This window comes from Agelaius phoeniceus, chromosome 18 (genome assembly GCF_051311805.1).
Source record: "Agelaius phoeniceus isolate bAgePho1 chromosome 18, bAgePho1.hap1, whole genome shotgun sequence".
Taxonomy (NCBI): Eukaryota; Metazoa; Chordata; class Aves; order Passeriformes; family Icteridae; genus Agelaius; species Agelaius phoeniceus.
Window position 1 is genome coordinate 950,015 of NC_135282.1, and position 7,841 is coordinate 957,855.

Consider the following 7,841-nt stretch of genomic DNA (forward strand, 5'->3'; position numbering starts at 1 on the left):
TCTCTTCCTGTGAGTAGACTGATTGAGGCATGTTTTTTTTTTAAAAAAAAAGAAGATTTATCTGATACAGTTTGGTTCTTTTTAGAGACTTTATGCATGAATACAATCAGGAGCAGAAACTCAATGGTCCTATAAATCAGGTAAGCTGGTTCTTTACTCTCTTCTTTCATTTTAAAAGCTTCCCCTTCAGCAGTCTTAAATATATGGTGGTTTAGACCCAGCTGCATTAAACACCAGAGAGTTCAAAGTCTGAGCAATGCAGCTAAATAATTGGTTTGAAACAAGACTTCTCTGGAGTTGCCTTTAAAAACCAGAATAGGAATTAAATCTCTGTGCAGCCTGCACCAAGTAGCTCTAGAAGCCACTTTCACACCTCGTTTCGGTAATGAATGGGATGTAAATGAAACGAGCCCCCTGGAGAGGCTCTGGCTCAGCTCAGTGTGTGCTGGGTTTCTCCAGGACTGGCAGCTCTCAGTTGTGCTGCGGTGAGGGCTGAGGGACCCGGGCAGCGCAGCCTGGCAGCGCCTCTCACCCGTGGCACTGAGTGACAGAGAGAGGCTGGCTGGGCTCCCTGTATTGATCAGAGTCCAGCCAGCATCACTGAGGAGTTCGCTCGGGGAAGGAGCTGCCGCTGCCAAATGGTGCGTTTAGAAACTGCCTCCAGCATTAAAAAAACTCCCAGAGATGAATTTATTTAGTCCTGAAAGCCCAGGACCTCTGTCACACATTTCTACATGTTCATTGTGGTGCCAGAGCCCATCCCTGAGCCCTGCAGCCGCACATCAGTGCCAGCAGAGCAGTGCCAGCAGCACTCGGAGCTGTCCTGCTGTCCTGTGTCCTGCTGTCCTGTGTCCTGCTGTCCTGCTGTCCTGTGTCCTGCTGTCCTGTGTCCTGCTGTCCTGTGTCCTGCTGGCAGCCCTCCCCAGCACAGGGGCTCAGCTCAGGGGCTGGCAGGGGGGACAGGTGTGTCCTGAGCACAGGGGTGAGCACAGGTGTGCCCTGAGCACAGGGATGTCCTGAGCACAGGGGTGTCCTGCACACAGGGATGTCCTGAGCACAGGGATGTCCTGAGCACAGGTGTGTCCTGCACACAGGTGTGTCCTGAGCACAGGGGTGAGCACAGGTGTGCCCTGAGCACAGGGATGTCCTGAGCACAGGGGTGTCCTGCACACAGGTGTGTCCTGAGCACAGGGGTGTCCTGCACACAGGGATGTCCTGAGCACAGGTGTGTCCTGCACACAGGTGTGTCCTGAGCACAGGGGTGAGCACAGGGATGTCCTGAGCACAGGTGTGAGCACAGGGGTGTCCTGAGCACAGGTGTGTCCTGCAGGACAGGTACAAGGTGCCAGCCCAAGCTCCCCATGCAGCACCAGCCATCCCTCCCTGCCCTGTCTGGCTGCAGCTTGAGCTGTCCCCTGAGCACAGGAGAGCTCTAAACCAAGGTTGGCTATCACTGTAAAGTGCTGAGGGGACAGGATTTGTGTTCTGCTTCCAGTTCATTTCTGTTTGAGAGCTCCCAGGTGGGCCCTGCCTGTGCCCTTACCCAGCCATCTGCTTAAGCACCTTTCTGAGCAGCGTTTGGCTGCCAACACCCATCACCTTCCTCATGCAGCAATAATGCTCCTGCCAGTGCAATCAGGGATGTGCTCTTTGGAAGCTGAAACAGGTGAAGTTCCAGGCTGGCAGCACTAATGGCCTGAGAAGAGCAGAGCACCCGGGCCCTGCTCATCCTCAGCAGCATCACAAGGGCCAAGGTCACTCGAGTCAAGCACGTGTGCCTGCAACAGGATCATTTGCTCCCTTCTTGCTGATGTGATATGAAGACCTCTGTCAACAAATGCTTCATTATGCAGGCTCCCTGCTCCAGCTCCGTGAGGAGCAGCAAATTAAGCAGCCCATGGATGTAATATTAATGGCTGGAGAAGCAGCAGTGCTCCTGTGCCTGTGTGTACTGCCAGTGCTCATTAGGAGATGCCCACCACATGGCCAAGGTGGCTGCTGGATTGCACAGGACAGGTCCTGCCCTGGGAGCCTGCAGGGACACCAGTGTCACGTTGGCCTGCACAGCCCCATGGCTCCCTGCTGAACTGCTCTGGGTGCTCATGGGGGCTCCTGCCAGGCTCCTGTGCAGCCACAGACCCTGCTCCAGCTCTGCCTGGATTCCCCAGCTCCCTGTGCCTGGATTCCCCAGCTCCCCGTGCCTGGATTCCCCAGCTCCCTGTGCCTGGATTCCCCAGCCCTGTCCATGCTGGGTTCCAGCTCCCTGTGCCTGGATTCCCCAGCTCTCTGTGCCTGGATTCCCCAGCTCCCCGTGCCTGGATTCCCCAGCTCTCTGTGCCTGGATTCCCCAGCTCCCTGTGCCTGGATTCCCCAGCCTGTCCTCGCTGCCTGGCCCTGCCTGGGTGCCTCCATCTCCCTGTGGCAGCTGGCAGAGCCCAGGTCAGTGTCTCCAGCAGCAGGAGGCTGAAGTGTAACAGCTCTGAAGTGTAACAGGACCGTGCTTGTTCATGTTCAGGCCTGTGTTCCTGGGAATTCAATTAGAGCTTCCTACGGTCAGTTAATGCACTAATGGCAGAAGAAGCAATCCAAGGAGCTTCACTGCTCAGCCCTGGTAATATGAGAGGGCAGAGATGACTGAGTCCCATTGGCAGCATTTCCCTGAGCTCAGTAAGGGCAGAGTGGAGCAGAAATAGGGACAGAAGGAAGGGGGCTGTGCTTGCACCCTCCCTGAGCCCTGCCTGGGTCAGCACACTCTGCCTGGGTCCAGCCCAGCCTCCTCTGTATCCATGCTCACTCCCCTGTTCAGTTGTACCTCATGCCTCCCTATTTCCTCAGCAAATCTTTCTCTGGTGGCTGTGGACACACATTTTCCATCCTGCTACCATCGAGCCAAACCCTGAATCACTGTGCTCCTCTTGGCCATGAATAACTTTTTACAACTTTCTTGCATCACTCCCCTCTCCCAGGCCTAATCAATAGCTCTGCTTTTAGAGTTTGGCATTCCCTCCTGTGCTGCCCAGCAGGACACCAAGGTCAAACCAGTCCCTCTTGTGTTCCTGCCTTAAATAAGTGCTGCCAGCCTGCAAAGTATTCTGCAACAGTGGAAAATCCTGTCTATCGATCAGGTCTGTGCCAAGCTCTCCACACAGCCTTGACTTTAACACAGCACTCAGGAATTGTCTTTGCAAGAGCAGCTGATGCAGCTGGAGGGGCATTTTTGGCAGGCTGCAAGTGCAGGCTCAGGAGGATTTTTCCATTGCACTGCACAGTCCTTGCACAATCACCCCAGCCCCTGAAGAACCATAGCATTTTAATCATCTCTTCTCATGGTTTTGTCCCCTCATCCTCTGCAGAGCCGGTGTCCCCCCTCCCACGTGTGAGGAGGGGCTTTGCTTGCAGGGCTGCTCTTTACCCCAGCTGTAATATCATCTGTGGGACTGCTGGGAATGATTGCTGCAAGGAAGAGGGAGGACAGACAGACAGGCTGAGCATCACCACACAAATCAGCCTCAAACCAGGGGAAAGTTCCAGGTTTAGAGCAAGAGTCAGGCCACGCTACTGAGAAATGTGCAAACAGCTACATTTTGCCACTGTGATGCTCCTAAAGAAAATAACATCATCTCCTCCTTCAGAGTCACAGCGTTACATCTTGGGAGGCTGGCTCAGCTTCTCAGCCTCCCCTGCAGTGCCCTGGGCTATAAACAGCCTCTCCTCCCCTGGCTGTGGAACTCCGGAGGGGAGGCACAAAGGGAGAGCAGCAGAGAGGGGCAGAAAGGAGCCAAAGGGGACAGGGATGGCTCAGCTGGGACCCGAGGGCATTTTGTAGCCTCCCTGTTGGGAAGGGAGCAGCAGGACACACAGAAATCCCTGGGACTGGGAAGGTGAGCCCAGCCCAGCCCTGGGACCAGCCCAAACCGGGGGCACTGGTGCCACCTCCAGCAGGAGCTCTGGTGAGCCCAGAGCCCCCAGGCCAGCCTGGCAGGTCTGGGCTGTGCCCTCCCTGTCCCCCTTGCCCAGAGCCCATGGCCTGGTGGGAGGGTGCTGGGTTAGCCAGGAGCTCCCAGCCTGCTGCCCAAGGGGCCCTGGGTGAATGCAAAGCCCCAGTCCCCGAGGGAGATGCCCCAGTCCCCAGGGGAGATGCCCCAGTCCCCGAGGGAGATGCCCCAGTCCCTGAGGGAGATGCCCCTGTCCCCAAGGAGATGCCCCAATCCCCAGGGGAGATGCCCCTGTCCCCAAGGGAGATGCCCCAGTCCCTGAGGGAGATGCCCCAATCCCTGAGGGAGATGCCCCAATCCCCAGGGGAGATGCCCCTGTCCCCAAGGGAGATGCCCCTGTCCCTGAGGGAGATGCCCCTGTCCCTGAGGGAGATGCCCCTGTCCCTGAGGGAGATGCCCCAGTCCCTGAGGGAGATGCCCCTGTCCCCAAGGGAGATGCCCCAGTCCCTGAGGGAGATGCCCCAGTCCCTGAGGGAGATGCCCCAATCCCCAAGGGAGATGCCCCTGTCCCCGAGGGAGATGCCCCAGTCCCCAAGGGAGATGCCCCTGTCCCCAAGGGAGATGCCCCAGTCCCCAAGGGAGATGCCCCAGTCCCTGAGGGAGATGCCCCTGTCCCCAAGGGAGATGCCCCTGTCCCCAAGGGAGATGCTCTCCTCTCACACCCATTCGTGCCTCTCACACCCATTCGTGCCTCTCACACCCATTCGTGCCTCTCACACTCAGTCCTATCAGCTGCTCTGGCTTTGGATGCAGCAAGGGCTGGGAGATGGTGATTTTCTGTTCCAAGGCAGCAGGAGGCCTTAAACAACTCACACTCCTGTATTTCTGTGGCTCTGAATTCACATCTGGGTGCCTCAGGTACATCCAGCACTGCCTGCCCTCGTTTCTGCCTCTAATTCATCCTTTGCTTACTACAGCTTCCCCACCCCCACTTTAATATTTTCACTTACTGTCCTTTAAAGACCAGAAATAGCTTGTCAGATTGAGACAGCTCTTGAGAAGTTTAATTTTCCTAATGCTTGTTGGAAATCCCCTTTCTGAATCTGCAGGAATATTAAGGTTCTTAGCATGAGCTGGGCACAGAGGGAATTTGCAAGTAAAGCTGGCAGGGAATTGCAGCTGGATTGGGAGAGCCTGGATGGAGCAGGATGGGTCAGGACTGTCCCCAGGGAGGGGAGGATGCCCTGGAGCTGGGGGTGGCACAGCTGGAGGGGCTGGGTCAGTGCCAACCATTTGATTTCTCCCTGCCAGACCTGGGGGGCTGAGAATCAGACAGAATGAGAGCAGAGGCACACAGGGTGTGTACAGGCAAGGTAAGAGCTCTGAAGGTTCCTGCTGCTGGTCCCCACCTGGGTTTGTGCTGGCACTGTCCCTGGCACAGCTGGAGCAGCATGAGCTGAGTGCTCAGTGCTGTCCCCAAAGGCAGTGCCACTCCTGGGTGAGGGTTCCTCATGCAGAGACAGGAATCCAGAGGTGTTCTACACCTTTATCACTGTTCTTCATGAAGAGAGGAATCCAGAGGTGTTCTACACCTTTGTGAGGGTTCCCCATGCAGAGAGAGGAATCCAGAGGTGTTTCACACCTTTATCACTGTTCTTCATGAAGAGAGGAATCCAGAGGTGTTTTACTCCTCATGCAGAGAGAGGATTCCAGAGGTGTTTTACACCTTTGTGAGTGTTCCCCACCTTTGTGAGTGTTCCCCGTGCAGAGAGAGGAATCCAGAGGTGTTTCACACCTTTGTGAGTGTTCCCCATGCAGAGAGAGGCCCCAGAGGTGTTTTAATAAAGCCTCTTATTTGGCCTTATCATAAAGCAGAGCACTAGGGCTCAGGAGCTCAGTCCCTGGGTAGGGACCGGGTGCCCGAAGCTAGCTCGCTCATGCCAAGGCCGCAGGGCTACCATCTAGCAAGCATGGTGATTATCAGCTCTACAGTGATTGCAAGCTCTCAGGATTTCAGCTCTGCTTGCTAGGTAGTGGTGCCCTGGGCTTGAGGCTGCAGCAGACGGAGAGAGAGGAGAAGGAGAAGGCGCAGGCTGTTCCACGGAGATGGCTTTATTTGGGGAGGTCCGTGAAGGGTCTCTGCTCTTCTTCTTTCTCCCCTAATGGGGTACAGTACGCTTCTTTTATAGGGTTGGAAAGGATCCAAGCTTGACCAATGGGTAAGGGGTTAACATGACATTGCCTTATAGGGTTACAGAGGTAGGTTAGGGGGTGGAGGACAGAAAAACAGGAATTTTCTTTTGCTGTTTCAGCATTCCTATTGTTCATATCCTCCATGGTGCTTTTCCTAAATCTATGGGGTTTACTACAACTCCACTTTCTGTTTTTACAAAAAAGGCGTTCGTTATAGTTCTCTTGAAACAGTGAACAAGGCACGAGAACATAGCTAACACAATAACAACTACAAGGAGAATCAACAACATTCCCTTAACCAAGGATGCAGCCCATCCTGTTAATCCCCATTGCCCGAAAAGTTCATTGACCCAGTCTGGGATTCTTTCTACTTTCAAGTCCTTCACGAGATCTTTCAGTTTCTGGATGTTCGCATGGATGGATTCCGAGCGTGAAGAGAGGTTGAAGCAGCACATCCCTTCGAAGTCTTCACAGCCGTGTCCATGGGCAAGCAGCAGGAAGTCGATTGCTGCTCGATTTTGGAGAGAAGCCTGTCTTGTGGTTTCTTCTTCCTTTAAGAGATCACTCAAGGCTGCAGATGTAGCGTTAGCTTGTTTACTGAGCCAGCACCCAAGGTGATTGATTTCACCGAGGGCTTTAGCTGCAGCTACCCAGGGTAAAAACAGGGAGACAGCAATCTTTTTTGGTTTGTTCCAATCGTATAATTTAGGATCGCAATTTTCATCAAATTCAGTGTAGGACCTTTTTTGTCGTTTTGATTCGCTTTCTTTTTTCCAATTATGTAACAGGGTGATGTTTGGGGTAAGGGTAGAAAGTTTTCCAAGGGTACAGGGACCTCCCTGGAGTCGGGAGGGGATCCCAGCCCATACTCTGTCACCACAGATGAGAAACATTCCCTTGGGTAATACTTTGGGATGGAGAGAGGACACAGAAATCACACGAGCCGTGTAATTGCACCAATCGTGAGAGTTATAGGCTTTGTTAATTGGTGATATCTCTTTTCGATATGTGTTTTTGTTCTGGTCAATTTCTGGCCAATTGTTTTTTGGACGTCTAAAGTAAAATTTGACGCAGTATGTGGCCTTGGAGGACCCCAACAGATCTAATTCTTGGGGTTCCTCTCGAGCATCTGGCAGAATTTTTGTCCACTCGTCCCAAGTATCAACCACATTGGGTCTCTTACCTGTGGTGCGGAGGATCTCTGAGTTATAGACAGGCCAGTCATCTGCTACAAAGGGAATTCCTACTAGACATGTGGAAAGTGGGTTATCAATACTTCCCATGGACAAGCACATGTTGTCCTGTTTTAATGTTTTTGCTAAGGTTACCCAAACATTATGGCTGGGCTGTGGGCTAATCCAGCCGAAGGCACGCGGTACGGTGAAGAACATCCAGGCAGCAGTGAGGACAGCAGCAACGGAGATATTTTTCATCTTTGGGCAGGAATAGGGCTTCTGATAGGGAATATAAGCAGAATTTGTTATCTTTATGATGAGAGGGTTTTCTGCCTTGTTCTTTTCTTGTTCCCCTCCTCCCCCCCTTTTTCTTTTCATTTCTAAGCTACACTATGGGAGGAGGAGTGGGTAGAGGGTTAAGGGGTTTTAAAAGTTAGGGAGAGGGAATAACAGTGTTGTTTTTTTTTTTTTTTGTTTTTTTTTTTTTTTCTTTTCTTTCTTTAAATACAAAAAAAATCCAGTGTAACAACATATAGTT